General features: G+C 48.0%; 1 protein-coding gene across 1 annotated transcript in view; it reads right to left on the bottom strand.

The window, feature by feature from the left end:
• The window catches only part of LPP (LIM domain containing preferred translocation partner in lipoma), a 316293-nt gene extending 313379 nt beyond the window's left edge, over positions 1-2914 (bottom strand). The window contains exons 1-2 of the mRNA XM_014945829.1: positions 2791-2914; positions 2208-2313 (exon numbers count right to left, since the gene is read on the bottom strand). The gene's annotated coding sequence lies outside the window, so the exon portion shown is untranslated. The remainder of the gene's footprint in view (positions 1-2207; positions 2314-2790) is intronic.
• Positions 2915-17485: the final 14571 nt, after the last annotated feature.

Below are 17485 nucleotides of genomic sequence, written 5' to 3'. Positions count from 1 at the left end.
AGCTGGGACTAGCTCTTGGTGGGCAGCTGATCATGTATTTTTTCTAAAAGCCCACTAAAACTTCCCCCAGAGCCATGCATCCCAGCTGGCAGCCAGGCCACCAGGAGCACTCTCCATGGCCAGAAGTGGGAGATATTCTGAGTGCTGGAGTCACCACGGTAGAAGATGCTCCAACACCATGGTAAGAAGTGGCAGATAGGTGCAGGTTTTACAAACTCTCAGTTTTCCAGCCCCTTGCAGAAAACAATTCCCAAGGTATTGCTTTTTGCAAGGACAAACAGCAGGATGAAGTAGGGAATAATATAAATCAAGGAAGGGAAAAAAAGCGTGGAGGGGGAACACCTGGAGTAGCAGAAACCCCATCCTGGGCGTGCACCAGCCCTTACTGCTCTGGGGTCCCACGGCACAAACAGATTGAGGTTCTCCTTAACAGTTAAATGCCACTACCTCGCCTGCCCTGCCAGCCGGGGAAATATTAGCTGTGTCAGCTCGAGAGGCGAAGGGCTTACCGAAGCGGAGAGGAATGCAGGCTGCAGTGACACAGGCACTGGGGACAGGGAAACCAAACCTGGGGGGACGCGGGCTGCTCGGGTGGCCTCTGCCTTTGCACGGGGGTCAGGCAGGGTACGTCTTACAGCTCCCGGGACTGAAACCTAGGACTACGGTCTGCGTGACCTTAGAGGGACTCTCGTGCCAGAAACAAATATAGCTGTTAGAGGGGCTCAGGGGCCTGAGCACACGAGGACAAGCCATTTCCCCGGCTCCTGGCAGGCAGCCCAGCCCTGCTTTTCAATAAGCGCGAGTTGTACCCATCGGACCGGGAACAAGCATGTGTCTCCTCCAAGCAGCATTTGCTGACAGGAGACCCACAATGCCTTTATTCCCCCAGCTTCAAGCTCCCCAGGACAGCATTAGAATCTCCCCTCAGTTTCCCAGCTGAAATGGCATTATAGACTCTCCCTCGCTACTGTGCTCACTTCAAACAGTGGTACCTAAGCATGACCATTCTGCTTTAGAGCACCTTCCACTCCAAATGACTAGAGGGACAGACACATCCATGTCCAATCACAGCCTAATCAGGAGCTCCCTGCTACGTGGCATCACAAGTCCCCCTCCTTGCCACGGCCCTAACCCTGGAAAGTAAAGCTTGGAGGCCTGGGAATAAAATCCAGCTCAAGGCTCCTGCAGAGCAGTACAGACCGTTATCAATCAGCCACCAGGTCAGGCGTGGCTAATTTCATTTGAATGACATTACATGAGCAGGACTATTTGATTCATAAAAATGCCTTGAAAAGGGGCAGAGAGCACAATTTGCGTGGCACACGTAACACAGGGACTGCATCACAGGAACACGGACCACGTAATGCAGACAGCAAGGACAGGGGATGCTCACACGCACACATACGCTTCCTCCCTCAACATGCGCAAAAGCAGACTTAGGACTTGCAAGCTGAAGTCCTGTGCAGCCAAAAGTTAGCACAAATGTTTGTGACAGTTCCACTTTGCAGGCAAAGGCAAAAACCGGGTGCAGAGGAATAAATATAGAAAGAAGTCAGGCAGGCAAAGCAGGTGCTGGCTTGTAAAACCTTGGCTAGAAAGGCTCCCCAGGAGGTTGAATCTGGTAGTTTTGCAACAGCTCCACAGAGAGTCAGAAGAGACAGAAAAAGAAAAGAAAAAGAGAGAACATGAATGCATATGCATTCTTTTATCACCATATATAGTATACACAGACATTTGGTATATACACCCCCAAGCTCTCATACGCCACCATGTAATATACACTATGTGCATCTTTGTTTCCATGTGCCTAGATTTGTACAGCGTGTGTGTATATACGTATGTATGTGCATTTCTCGTGTGTGCATGTGACACTATCCCCCACATCACCTATCTGTGTGTGCTGTCACACATCACACTGCTCGATGAAGCCCTTCTAAAAGCCCTTGTGCCATAGTCTGGGATGACTTCTGAACGCTCACAGCTTTTCACTGCTGAGTCCTTCCACACCAAAACCTCTGGGTACAAGCACCTCCAGAGAACCACCAGTTTGTCTCGTATTTTCCAGTGATCCCAGCTCTCCCTCCACTCTCCATTAGGAGAAAACTTTTTTTTTTTTGCAGAGAGCTACAAACAAGGCGCCACTGTCGGCAAAGCCACAGATCCTTTTCAGAAGTTGCCCCTTGTACCTGTGAAATGTGTTTACGTACCGGTTCTCACACTGCACAACCTTGCTGGTGGGACGAACTCAGAGTAGGGCTTTTGGAGACACGCAGGGCTCCGCCGGAGTCACGACTTTGGGTTTCTTTCCCAGCCCTGTAAAGAGAGAGATATCCATGTGATACACGCCGGATGGGCCTCCCAACAGCTCATCTCCAAAACTTGCAGTTTAACCCACACAGCTTCTGGGAAACACAGCATTTTCCTCCCCAGCTTTCTTAGGCAGAAGCCTCCATATTCCTGGACTCCTTCCGGCACCCCCTAAAAGTAAGCATCACCACATCGAACTGGGCCAACGACCAGCACTGGCTGTCAGCTGCCAACAGCTTGGTCAACAACTTGCACCTCGTCAAGCCATGGCTCCTTTACTGCACTTAATGCCCCTGAGAAGGGGGAGGTAAAAAAAGATGTAAAATAAGGCAAAAAATAAGAAAATAGGGTTAATCCATCACTCATCTCTGGGATCTCAGGCACAGCGAGGGAGCTAGGAAGCATCATTTAATTCAGTTTGAAGCTCATGGGGTTTGCCACTACCACAAGCTACACCACCATCCTGATCACCATGTCCCCCACCTCAGCACAGCCTTTTCTCTGAGGAGCTCTGCCCAATTGCCGTCAGGGACTGCCTCACTCTCTCCTGTAGCTGCAAAGCAGACACGACCCCTTCTTGAATTGTTGGACTTGGTGCCGGTTTTCCCCTCTGCAGAAGATGAAGGCAGAGCAGAGGGGACAGCCAGGCCATATGACTGTGGTCTTGCACGTGACATTGCCAGGACACACAGCCGGGTGCATCCCACAGAGATAGGCAGCATCTGAATCACACACTCCTTCCTGCCCCCACCAGCCCGTGACTGGCATCCCGTCTCGGCCACATCCTGGTCGCCCTGATGGCCCTATCTCCACTCATGACAAGGGCTGCTCGGCAGAGAAAGTTACTGCTATTTGCTGCTGTAACAATGTAAATGCTCAGTTCAGGTTTGCATTTGCTGTACCTGTGCTGCTCACAAGGGCACATGTGAGCCCAGAAGCCTACAACCAACATGAAGCAAGAGAGTTCTGGTGGCTCACTGTCCAGGTTCCTCCTCCCTGTTGCCCAGTGGGACAGCTTCCTACCTCTGCCAGCACCCTGTGTCCCCCACGCCTTGCCTGATGCTACAGTAGCCAGGAGAGAGACAGGGCTCTCCTCTCTCCCAGGAGGTGGTAGATGTCCATTGCACCAACACCACAAGAACATGATGAGACCCAGACAGCACCTTCCAATTCCACTCCCATGGTCCCTGTGGTGGCACCCAGCCCTGATTCCCCACAGGCTTGGGCAGGTATAAATGTCCCCAGGACCCTCAATGCTCTTATGTGTGATGAGGACAAATTTAACCAGAGATTGCAATGGCTTCTTCCCACTTACTGAAGGCTTGGGATGAAGATGAGTAACTGCAGGGTTTTATTGCTGGTGAACTCAGCCAAGGAGCAATTTCTCTCCATCCATCAAGGAGGAGACAAGTACAAGCAAATATTATGGTTGTGCATGTTTACTTTTCATTTTAAAATGATGTAGAGTTATATACAACCTAGGTCCTTCCCACAGGCTCCTGGCAAAACGCCCTTTGGTCTTATCTGTAAAGGCAGAAGACAACAACATTCCCCTCTGGTTCCAACACTATTTCTATTCAACCCACAACAGCACCTCCGGGAGCTCCAGGTAAGACAGTATTTCTTGGGACCCAACCTGTGTTTAAACGTTCTTGGCTCGGGCTTGGTTTTCACCAAGTTTAACTCCAGAAATGTTTACAAGATCAGCTATAGGACTCCGCAGACTTGGCCAGGTGGACCGCATCTACCTGACTTCTCTTTCCACACTGGTTGTCCCCATCACCTTGTGACTGGGGTTCCTGCAGCAAGGTGAGCAGGACCCCAAGTGCCCTCCCCAAGACATCCAGCTGAAGCCTGCTGTGAAACCATCTTTCTCAGCAGCAAGACATGCTGTGTGGTCCCAGAGAAGCAACAGCCCACTGATGTTTAGGCACAGATTCCCTCCTGGCCACATGTCCACAGCTGGGCAGGACAGGGACAGCCTGACCGGTCCAGCATCTATCCACCTAAGCCAGTCTGTCAAACTACTCCATTTGTGTCCCTGTTTCTTTAGCAGAAGGCTGCAAAAGTCAGCAGGGTCTTTGAGTGCAGAAATATCCAGAAGACAGACACAGAGGACAGACCTGTGGTGACAGAAGAGCAGCAGATCTGCATCACAAGCCACCAAGTCATGATGCCACCACCACATCAGACCTCTTCAAGACATGATCTCAACAAGCATTTCTTGGTGGGAAGCTCTTCTTGAGACTCGAGGGCCCAAAACCCCAAGATCAGCAGAACTTGTCTCCCCAAAGTCCCTCTTCTCAGTTGCGTGTAAATATCCCTCAGCAAGGAGCACCCCTGAGAGGACTTCACAGAGGCTTAGTACAGCCATGCCCTAACCACACTGGGGAAGAAGGCAGGAGATACAGATCTTGAGACAACAAGAAAGCCAGAAGAAAGGTCTGCCCCTCACTCGTTCCTGCTTTGGCGCAGGTAGGGCAGGTCAAATGAGTGCACAGGACAGACATACCCACATCGCTGCCACTGAGTCCAGCACAGGTCCTTCCCCCACTGAAGCCCCCAAAGAAATACATGCAAAGACTGACCCTAAGGAGCCACCTCTGGGTTTCATACATCCCCCCAACAACCTTTATGGGGAATATCCAAGTGCTTTTACAACAGAAATAGTAACAACAAGGCAGGCTTTTAGCTCTACAAAACCGAGGTCCTCCTAGTTCAGAGGCACGGCAACAGATGCTCGGTGATCTGTGCCCAGCTAATTCTGATTTTCATCTTGCAACAAGAAATCCCAGCTTTCTATCACAGTCCTGCAGGAGATAACAGCAGGAAAGTCTCTTTGGTAAAATAGCTTTACACTGTTGAGCTCCCATCTGGCGTAACGCAGTACGAGTCGTTGTGCCTCCAGAGCACCAGCTACAGAGGCCGAGGCTTTGGAGTCTGTGTACACCTACCCGTGCCCATCTGCATCTTCATTTTCATGCTTAGCACCATACAGACCACTTATTTTAATCCATCATTTCAATAGGCAATTTATCATTTAATAGTAATTTTTAAAAAATGCCCAAATAGCAGGAATCAGCCATCACAGTCAAAGCCTTAAGTAGAGTCTGTGAACAAACTACTGGAACCGGAATTTACCAAAAGAGCACATCTTATGCAAAAGAGTTTCTTCATTTGTTTTTTCCAACTAGTTAAATTCAAGGTACAGTTCATAAAAGGCCAAAAATGTGATTAGAAGTTAAAAGTGTCATCCCTAACTGAAAGGAAAATAAGGTGAGAGGCTGAGGTGTACGAACTCTAAAATCTTTAGGCACGATGATCAGAAATAGTCCATTCACTCACTGGCTGACAATACCTATGCTGTATTATCAACAGTAAAAATCAACATTTCTCAAGAAAAAAAAAAGATAAACATAAATTTAACACACGAGTACAGAAAGCAAGGTTTCCTGTTTGCAGATTTAAATCTAAAAGTAGTCATTTATAATGCCTGAATTTAAACATCAATCCTCTGTTACGGTTTTTTTTTACATTGTTCATATTTTTCAGAAACGGAGTTTAAAACCTTTGCAAGAAAACCAAGTTTCAGAGAAGTGCAGTCAGCACTTTCAGAAAAACAGGTGACCCTAGCATAACTTTACAGTGGTCACTTAGAAATTGAAGTACCCAGACTCCCCAATCCCTTTAAAAGAAAATCTTACCCGTGAAAATAATTTCAGCAAGTGCTAATTACACTTCTCACATAGCCTGGCTGAATGGCATCTGTTTTTCTGACTGTTCAGAGGTTGCATTCACTTCTAAGTCTCCTTTACACTTGAAAGTGTTACCAATATTCAGAGCTTATTATTTTTATTTTTTTTTACATCAGCATGGCTATACTTGTAGAAGCACAAGCATGAACACCAGTTAAACTGGGATAAAGCAGCCTCGTGCTGGGATCCTTCATTCCCGTTCCTACATGCAGCAGATGGCTAAGCCTGACCGCCACAAGGAAAATTGTCGTTTTAACCGTTCCAGTCATCAATTTTTAAGCGCAGACAAGCTCCCAGCAACTCAGCCATCAGCATGAACTGACACGGGTCCCCCCCATATGATTGGCAGGTGCACACACAGGTCCCCAGATGACAACCCTATTCAATCTGACCTTTTCAGTTTAAATGAAAAACACTTAAAAGCCTGCCCTGTTCTGACATATGTATTTTTATGTCTTTCTCACGCTGTGCCAACATATTTGTTATTTGCTGGCCAAAGTCCCCAAAACTCAGCAATCTCGCATCATCCCCTCCACTGCGGGAGCCCCGATCCCCAGCCATCCTGGCCACCACCAGTGCCGAAGGAGCCATCTGAGGTCCCCACATCCTCACACAGTGGAAAAATCAGACCCTTTACACACAAACATCAATTCAGAATCCAACCCTGACTCAAAATTCAGCTTTATGCATGGATATACAGCTTATATACGTGGTTTGCTTTACACTTGAACACAGCCACCCGGAGAGATGGGCTGATCTTGCTATCCCGGGACACTGATGCCTGGGGGATCTGGCCCCAACTAGCAGCTCTCAGTGTCTGCTTCTCGGGTTTCATTTATTAAAATGAAATGGCTCGATTCAAAAGTATGCTGCTGGAGTTATCTAATAAAAAGATCACGCAAGATAACAAAAGCTTTTCCTCCACTCTGCTGCCAGCAGCAGCACCTGCTCAGAGAGTCCTCATTGCAAACAGCTCGTGCCGCTGGTCCTGAGGACTAACACAGCTGCTGCCTTTTGGGAGGCCAGATCCCGTGCTGGTGTAAAGCAGCAAAGCCCACAAATACAGAGTTTTGATCTGCAAGGAAGCACACACCCCTCCTTTATCACACCCAGCACAGAGCTGCCTTTAAATCTGCTGCAACCCCATGTGTCAAAATTAGCCCTGAGCAGACTTAATCGCTTCCGAACTCCTGGCCCAGGCCTGGCGCTGGAGGAAGGCTGATGCCGGCCACAGCACAGACCATCAGCTCCAACAGGGAAAACAAGCTTCCATAAAAGAGCAAACTTGCCAGCAGCCCCTGCACCCTGCATTAAAGCATCGCCCCGGGGGTCTGGCAGCAGTGGCAGACCCGGCTTCAGGGTCATGGGGCTCATTTTTCTCCATGCTGTCACATCTGATTTTCAGGTTTGTCCCAGAGTTCATAAAATGAGATTAAAACAGGAGGAAAAAAAGGAGCAGGGGGGGTAAGGGGACGAAAGAGGAGAAACCACTCCAGCACACTCCTTCAGGCATGGAAGCTCCAAAGGGATGGGACCCAGCTTGCACTCAAGTGATGGGATCTGGCTTTCCCAGATAGAGACTGCTGTATCATAACAAACAAATTAAAAAAAAAAGTCACCTGAGGCAGGACAGATTTAAGCAGTGGCTGAGGAAGCTGTGAGACAGCCCTTCCTACAGCATCCCTGTGGCTGGGAGCCACTGGGCAACAGCTGGAGACCAACCCATCAGCAGGACCAGCCATGTCTCACCCCTGTTATTTTAAATGCAGAAGGACAGTTAGAGAAGAAGAGTGGCCAAGGAACAAGAGGGATCAGCACGTCTGTGCCAGAAAGCCTGCGGGTCCCATGCTGGAGCGACCTTTCAGCAGCTGCCCATCCCTGCCTGCGAGTTACATGTCTGTAACTAACACCAGGATTGGACCTGGTATTTTCAAGCACAGACTACCGGCCCCATGCTGTTCGCATTCCCTCAGTCTACTGGAAGTAGAAGATTTTCAAAACAGCTTCATTGATTATTTTTTTTCTCGTTTCTTTTCCCCCCACTGCTTGCTGTCTGCATTTCACTAAGCCCGGTCGGAGCAAGAGGGGGGCAGTTCCACTTTCTCACTCCAATGCACCCCGGCTTCTTGATCAAAGAAGGATAATTGATCTCGCTTTCAAGATCTCACGCAGTATCAGAACACCACAGAGCCTGGGTTTCAAACAAAGGAAAATGCTTTGCAATTCATAAACCAAAAAATGTCCTTTTTTTCCCCCCCCTGAGGAATGGCCATCCTCACTGGGCAGCACCAGCAGAACACTGCCCTAACACATCTCCCGCATCTTAAGATGCTCGGTCAAGAAAAAACAGATTGACAGTGACCAAGGGCACAAGGGAGCAGAGAAGAAGTGCTGTGCCCCAAGGCACAAGGGTCAGGAAGGCACCTGGCTCTCCCCAGTCCCAGCACAGGGTCTTCTGCAGCCCACCTTTGGGTTGACATCTCCTGGGACAGAAATGGCATTTTTGTGCACGTTCATTCAGGTCCAACACTGCTGCTTAAAATAACAGCAATGAAAATGGTGAGGAAGTAAGTTTTATTATAAAGGACAATGTTCCTTTAGCCGTTTTAATTTTAAATGGCCAAAATTTGAAAGCAAAGGTCACCTTCTCCCAGGTTTGCCCAGGTGCCACCACAATGAAACCCTTGGCCCCATGGTGGGCTCTCTTATCACTCCTCTTAAAGCCATTTGTAAATTTAACTTCTAAAACTTAGAGCCTATACAACCACTCAGTCTTTGTGTTCAAGGCTTCTGTTTTATCCAGTTTGGGCCAGATAATTTGAGAATAGCAGCAAATACCTGGCAGCCAATGGGATTCCCCACTCCTGTGCCCACTTGGTCAGGCTAGGGATTTTTAAGAGAATTATAATCCACCATGGTGTTTAAAAAAGCACAGTCAGCCAGGACTAGTAAAAATCTCTGGTTTAGAAATGTCTGTCCAAGGATGACCAAGCATTAGTTATCTTCTTTCATTTTTATACCTTAAAAGCAAACTGCCTCAGTTTCAGTCTTGGAACAAATACCTTCAGGTGGGATGAGCAACAAAGGGGTTTGAACACCTGTATTAAAGAAGAAGAATTTCTCAGTGCTCCTCTTTCCAAATTGATTTTTTTTCCTCTGGATTCAGAGGTCGAGCAAGCGTATTTCCTTAAAGAAGAAAAAAAGGGAAAAAGCCCCAATGGGGCAGAGGGGCCCAGGCTGACGTGGAAGCGTGGCAATCAGAAGAGAGCGGAGCGGCCTCACCACTGACTGCATTTCATGAAAACATTTTTGTTTTCAACAAATATCATTACCATCACAAATAGAAGAACAAAAGAAAAAAAACTAAACTTTTTTATCCTTTACAAAGCAAGAACTGAGTTGCAAGCTGATGCTTCCCACAGAAAACTCCATGTTCAGGAAGGAGCCATTTATACCAAATATAGATAAAAAATGGTGTAGCAATTCTGACAAGCCCTAATAACTGCTCTTACTACATTTCAAAACTAGGAGGACCACAGATGCCTGAGAATGCACCCACCTTCTGAAAGCAAAGGAGCTTAATTAATTGCCTGTAAAAGAGGACTGCAATGTATCACAGAACTTTCAGCACAGCAAGTGCAAGTATTGTGGCATCTTTCCTCTGCTTAAAAACTAAGAATAAAAAGGCTTTAGCCTCTCCAAGCCATTTTATGTTGGCCTGAAGAAGTATATACACTGGACTTGCTCTGCATTTCCTTTATTATTTTCCTATAGCACCAACAACAACTATAAAATTGCACCCCTGGACCTGTACGATTTGGTTTACTCTGTGTTCCTGTTTCTCTGTGAGAAGAAAGAGGCTTGCAGATGGCAAAGTTAGTAATTACACATCTCTCAGCATCCGTACTGGATCTCATCAGTACTCATGGGGAGAGATCATGCTTCTTCCCTTGTACATGATGGTATCTCAGTACAAAGTTTTCTTGGCTACTAATTCTCTGTGTTCTTCCAAGAGTTTGCACACAATATCCTCCAACTTGCTGCACCTGAGCATTGTATTTTGAACAAACCTATTTGTTTGAAACGCTAGCTACAGTGTGTGAGTACATCATCACACCAAAGGTACAAAATACTTGAGACCAAGGAAGGTCCCTTCCACCTTCTTCTATCTCGCTGGTGTGATTCACAGGAGCACCTAACAGCGTAACACCTCCATCGTACCTGTCCTCACCTACTCCCACCCTACCACACTGAGCTTGTCAGCAGGAATTTTGTCACCAGCCCTGAAGCCAGCATTTATGTTATCAAGCCAAGTGTTTTTATTTTTTCACTTGGTGATGGGGGAAAACAGAAAGGAACTGCAGAAGCTTTTGGAGACAAAGATCTCTCCAGGACGTGCCAGCTGATATGTTCAAAGACTGACTTGGCACAGCATCAAGGAGGCCAGCATCCAATCTGCAAGCAAGACCAGCTCCATGCCAGCCATCAGCCAGGCTCGAGGAAGAGTTAGTGACTGCAGGCAGGAAGAAGGAATGAGAGAGAAAGACAGACCAATCCTGCACCTGTCACAAGAGGTACAGCCCCATGCCTGTTTCCCAGAAGGAAACACAGAGAATAAAATGAGGGGAGACCTCTGTGAACAACCACAAGGTCTCAGACAGCAGTGGCCATGCACAGGTCAGCGCTTACCAAGGCTGACCACACAGCAGTGCATGAGATACCACACTTGGCCTTCAGCCTAGAAACAGAAAACACGTGTGGGAGGCTGCGTGGGAAGAGCTGGCAAGTGAAGACTATGTCCTATCAAGCCTGCAGATCTGCACGTTGCTCACAGCAGCCTCACATAAACCATTCACCTGCAGCCACCATATATCTAGTTACAACCCCCAGAAACACAGCTGACTCGATCACTAGGCCTTTATCAGCATTCAGAGAGACCAGAGAAGGTCAAGAGAGCCATCATCCAGGAACAGAGGACAAGCACGGCGAGCTCCATGGGAACTTGACAGGCCAAGAATGACTGCAGTCATGGAAGACCGAGGAGAGTTTGCTCATGTCGCCCTCTTTTTCTGAGGCTCTCAAAGACGACAAAACCTCTGACCTTTGACTAAGCCATGCTACTGGCAGAAGAGGGGAAGCCTTAAGGGCTTAGGGACTCAATAAGAAACTATTTATCTCAAGGTCATGAGTTCATACCCTCTTCAAGTTCTTTTTTCTTAGTCAATTAAAACAGGGGACTCAATCTGCATTAAAAAAAAAAAAAAAACCTGTCACTAAGGGCACAGCCAGATACTGCCCTGTGAAACAGGCAGATTAAGAAAATACAGCCCCTTTGCTGCTCCTTGGAAGCCCCACCAGCAAGCACAGCAACTTTGGGACCGCTCCCTATGCAAAGCGAACATGACCCACCTTCGCACCCCGTGTAGCGAAGCAGAGGAGGGGACTGCAGGCGAGCAGGCATGGCTTCCATCACCAGCCCCCAACAGCAGGTAAGGCATATCCCCATAAGGACCATTACAGATGGAGATGATCCTGCCCCAACCTCTGAGCCCGGTCTTGGGAGACTTCTGCCTATCCCCGTACCACTGCTTAGAGAAGAGGTGTGTTCAGTCCATGATTGCTGCCCAGACGGCTGTCACTCCTGCACCCAGCTGGTGCTCAGAGGCTAAAATCCCACCACGAGGCCATGGTGAGGATAAGTAGCAAGACTAGAGATGTGCTTCTGCCTTTGCACCTACAGAGCAATCAGCATCCACGGGGCTTCAGCTGTTGCTGCCTGGGAGCCTGACCACTTCAGACAGGACATCTTCCAGCCCTCAACCCAGTGGTGACCTCAGACAGCCCCTTCAATTTCCACTGAAGGAGCACTTGCGTGGAGACTTAGGAAGGAGACCCTCTGTCCTCCTCCTGCTGCAGGCCCAGCCCCAATGGTGACAGAAACGTGACAAACGCAGAGGTCGAGCAAACGGGGAGGAGAGGACGCCTTCCACTACGTCACCAGGCCCAGAACAACGCATGAATCAAAGTTAATGTGTATCTGAAACCAATTACTGATAGAAACCAAACTATCTAGGAACTCCAGCTGCTGCATTCAGGGTTCCCGGTAGCAAGCACAGACACAGTCAAAACCTTTCATTGTTGTTTTTCAGCCCATAAAAAGTCAAGATAAAAGCATGCTCCTGCAAGCGGGGTGCACACACTCACCTCTGTCATCTTCAGTGGCTTCCAACAGAGAAAACACACCCCACAACCCCCCAAATAAAATTATTAGGTTTCACAAAGTTTTTGATAACTCCGTGCTCTTCCCATATTTACCCTTTGGTCCAAAAGCTGAGAAAGTATTCACAAACTCCCCGTGGACCAGGATGGAGCTTCTGGCCCTCCTGGGGCCCTCCTGTGCATGGTGGCCAGCACAAGGATAATGCAGCAGAACAGAGGGCTTTGGAAACAAATGGGAAGCATGGAGAGTTTTCTTCCATTCACCAAAGATGGTAATTATTTTGGAGAGAACTGCAGATCCTTTTGGCTCTTAATTAGTGGCAAACCAAGTCAAACCTTGGTTCATATAAGTGAAAAACTATTAGGGTCTACGGATCTGCAGCCAAGGAAAACAAATCTGTACCAGTCCTTCACCCCCAGAATAACTTCTGATTGTCAAGCACAGTTACCAGGGGAATGAATAGCTTCTCCTGCAAGCTCCTCACTCAATTAAGCTGATGCAGGCAAAAAGGCCAGGCAGCAGCAGCCGGCAGCACGGGGCCAGTCAGATGCACGCACTTGGCACAGGAGGAACGACCACAGCAGGTTCAGAGTGATGAGGAAGAGAAGGAGCGGTCCACAGCCTCCACCATTGCAGAGGACACCCAAGGCTTCTCCTTGAGATGCTGAATGGCAAAAACCTGGCAGGGTCTGCGCTCTGAGGAGACTTCAGGAAGCTTTAACTGAGAAGATAGAAGGCAGCTTGGTATCCTGAGCTGTAACCCCTATTTGACAGAGACGAATTAAGATCTGAGTGAGGAAACACCTACAAAAAGTCCTTGATTTATTAGTAATCCAGAACCATCCTATCGCTTGCCTCCCCCTCCACTCAGCAGCCTTATAATTAGAACTCTGCCTGAAAATCAGGACAGTCATCAAGCCAGTGAACAAAATAGAGGCCAGGAGAAGTGAGTACAATCCTTGGCGTCCTTCTTGAGCAAGAAAGCTGAGAGTCTAAAGCATCCTTATCATCTTTCAAAGCACCCAGAAAAGAAACAAAAACCAACACTCAGATGCAGCAGAAGCTTGGTTCTGCTCCCAGTTGTTCTTTGCAGACCAGCTCTTGGGGCACTCACGATCCATATGAAGAGGATTGATTCTTTTTTCACCCTTGTGCAGCTGAATTTTCATTAAGAGGATGAATATGGACCTTCGAGGCTACAGTGACAAACAGAAGCCTTCCTTACTCTTTACTCTCCCATGGTACACTACAGCTTCATTTTCTCTTTGGAAAGTTAGCCAAATAGCATTTTTGGGGGTTTGGGTTTTTTTTTTTTGGTTTTATTTTTTAGAGAAAATCACAGTGTCAGGCAACCTCTGGCCCATGCAACACTGAGTAAACTTCTGATTAAAAAAAGGCTGCAAGACATTCATTATCTGAGACCTCTGAATACTCGATACAGGCAAAGTTATTGCAGTGGTGTTCCCTGGTGCTCACTGTGTCACCTCTGGCAGCAGGCTGGGGCTGCACTTCATGGTAGGATGGAGCTGGAACAGGCAGGACATGAATTGCAAACTGCAGAGCCCAGAGACAACTGCAGAATAAACTTGCTGCTTCAGCAACACGCATCCATGTAACTTGCTTTGCCTCGGGCATCATGGATCTCACAACTAAAGGCAAGTAAAAGGAGTCAGGCTGGCCACAAGCATCACCCCCGTACACCACCATCAATGAGGTGAGCACATCAGTGTGCAGAAAAACAAAACCCACAGCTCCCTCCTCTCAATTGGATTTTAATAAAGTGCAAGTGTACAATCCCCCTCAAAAAATAAAGGAAGTTGTATTTTTGATTTCAGTGGGACCATAGCCTGGCCCTGGCAAGCCGCTGTGGTCCGATGGAGCAGTGGCAGGTGGTCTGCGAAGCTGCACCCACACAGCCATGAACACACCCCAGCTTAGATGGGCTCTTCCAGCAGGTGTTACTTGAATCCTGGGCATCTCTCTAGCAAAGTGCAATGATATTTGACTTCCTTGTGGGCTCAGGAGGCTGCCAAACATCTGTTGGGATTAGTTGGTTTATGTTTGTGAAGTGCACACAAATGCTATCGTAAGGACGGGGCTGTACCTATTTATGGATGTGAATGCTGGACCGAGACCCAAACCCACATACTGTATTTGCATATATGGCCATATCTTCCCTCCCAGATCTTACTGCCTGAAGCTAGGATGGAGGCATGAGGTGTCACCTAAAGCTTACAGCCCACTTTTGGTCACTGGCAGTTTGAGTGAGTCATGCTGCTCCCCTCCTCCACTTTACCCCATCCAATTGCACAACTGAACTTAGTGAGCAGGCTGGGCTAGGGTGGCTCTACCAGGAGCCCCCAAATGCCATATGGGTTGCCCTTTGCAGGAGAAACCCACCTTCACCACAGCCTCCAGCCCAGTCCCCACCAGGGCAGAAGATCACAGACTCTCAGCCCACAGATCTCCGGTAGGCTCCCAGAGGCCAAGCCACAGCAGATCAGACACACAAATTCCTGGTGGTAAGGGATTTTGCATCAAGTTTCACATTTCTCATGGGTGTCCCTCCCTCCCACACAGGCCTCCTGTGACTAAGGGCTGAGGAATGAGACAGCAAGCGTGCACAGCTCAGAAACCACATCGATAAACAGCCATGAGGGAGATGAACTCCCCAGGAAGGAAATGGAAGAGCTCCCGAGATGGAACAGAGCACGTTTGTTAAAGGGATTATAGGTGGCAATGGCTTATGACAGCAGGGCCACAGGAGTTGTACATTCCTGTGACTCAGAATCACTTTGCACCAAGTTGCAAGTCCTGGACATACAGCTTTGCTCTGCCACAAGCTACTGCTCCCCTTTCCTCCACAGACACATTTCAATACATATCAGGTCTCCATCTTAGTCACATTCTGCTAACACACACTTTTTACATCCTTTTCATCTTCCCTCCTCATCAGTCTCTATGTCCCCAAGTCAATCGCTCTGCTTTTCTCTCACCATCCTCCACTTTATCTTCATCTCCCAGGGCAGGAACTCCTCAGACCCAGACGCTGCTCCACTGGTGCAGCATGTGCTCTCTGCTCAGGTTCACAGGACTTCAACACACATGGTCTGGCAGACTCACTGCTCTCCTTGGGTAGTGTAACAAGTTGCAGGCTCAGCCCAAGATGCTACAGGTCCAATTTAGAGATATGGACAACACAAGGAAGTGTTGTCCATGGGATATAGAAGTAAAAACAAAGGGAAGAGAGAACCTGTACCCGCAAGCACACCAATACCATATCCAGAATTACTCATGTCTTTCATTAGCTGGATAGTGTCTTGTTCTGGAGATTAAGAGCATCTGGAATCACTTCCATTACACTTCAGGTAGAATGCACACAACAAAAATAGGCACAAAATATTTCTATCCTAGCAGGTGCATCCACCAAGAGAGCTGGAACTAAACCAGATGATCCAATGTGGGACTTTCTGATAATAAACAGCTACTTTTGTACATCCATTTCCACCCATGAAATTGGGCACACCCTTAATCAGGTATGAATCAAATCATCTAAAACATGAGAAATTTATCAAGAGCTGTTGCAAACAACACATAAGGTTGATCCTACCTCAGTGCACTTCACCTTCAAGGGATGGGGAGCAGCCAAGGCAGGCAGACAGCCGCCCTGAATCACTTTTCCTAGGACTCCGTGCACATGACAGCAAGACCCAAGACCTAAAGCACCACTTCAGGTGTGCGATGCATACAGACTGGAGGCTTGGGCTATGGCATCCAGGGAACTCCAGCAGGCAAGGAACCAGGGTGGTACAGGCATGGGTATGACACCCCAGTGAGTGGCTTGACCCTAGACAAGGTGGGGCACTACCAGCACAGATGATCATTGTAACACTCCAGAGCATGAATCCTCTCTTTTTCACCCCAGGGTACATCACAGCAAGGCAATACACCAGGAGGTGCAAAGGCAAGGTGACGCCAAACCACCTGCCTTGCATCCTCACAAAGATCCAACACCCACGTGTAGAAACATCAGCCACAAAACACCACACACACCGGTCGCATGTGCAACAAGGGATGGGAGCTACCTTCACACAGAACAACTTGCAAATGAGCCCACCCTACAGGGATTCTTGTGTGTAGTAAGACAACGAGCTCTGATCTCATAGCTCCTTCTCCTCCCACTCTAAGACACAGTCCTGAAAACCTTCTCCACTGACTTCCCCAGCCTCCTCGCACCCCAGGTTCACAGCTCTCCCACGCAGCCATATCTAGCCATGGAAGGAGGTGCACAGGCACCCCCTAAGCTGCTGTCCTTTCACCTGGACACTTCAAATACCTGGGTGGGCAGGGTGACTTGGAAAGATGTGCTCAGCTATATTGATTTAAGCCCCCCTGCTGCTCTGCCCTCACTCCCAACTCCCATATGCAGTGGGGGACACCTGAACAGGTGTTACGTGCCAAGAACTCATCCCCACTGCAACATGGAGGTCCGAGGTATTATTCCCAACTTCCAAAATAAGCTTCTGCCCCACAGTCTGGCACCTGATGCCACTGTTAGAGGCTTGCAACTTGTCTGCTTCACTCACAATATGATCCCTTGCACTGCACAAGACTGACTCTTCATTGCAATGAAGCTGTGACCATTCTGCATGCTACAGCATGGTTTCAGAGCAAAAGAATTCAGAAGTCTCTCCAGATAACTTTAACCCTTTTGCCCATCATTTCTTCCCCATCTGTCTGCCTTGGGAGCAAAGCAGGATTTGGGTACTGGACAGTGCTTAAACACTTGCTTATCTGTAGGCACACAAGTAGCTGCAGAGAGTTCAGCTGGATTACTCATACACTTGAATTTCAGAACTTACTATGCAGAAGGTTCACTGAGCCCTCCTTAAATGGCAAAGATGCAGCGCTGTGTTTTCCAGGCTCGGCTCTGTACATCTTCAGGAACCCAAGAAAGAAATGGATTCTCTGAAAAAGCACCGAAGTGGAACTGTGCTAGGGAAGGCATAATTCTCATTCTCCCAAAAATTAACCTGCAGGATCAGAGGGGATGGAGGACCACCACAGCTTTAAAGGAAGTTTAAACTACCCTAAAAAATGGTGGTCTTACTGTACACTGGAAAACAAGACACTGAGGAAGCATCCAGCAGACATTGTGAAGTACCCATTACCCTTATTCTAGTCCTTGAAATATGTTTTTATA

The sequence above is a fragment of the Calidris pugnax genome, unplaced genomic scaffold (assembly GCF_001431845.1).
Source record: "Calidris pugnax isolate Ruff unplaced genomic scaffold, ASM143184v1 scaffold111, whole genome shotgun sequence".
Classification (NCBI taxonomy): Eukaryota; Metazoa; Chordata; class Aves; order Charadriiformes; family Scolopacidae; genus Calidris; species Calidris pugnax.
Note: the sequence above shows the minus strand (reverse complement) of the source record. Positions and strands in the feature narration are given on the sequence as shown.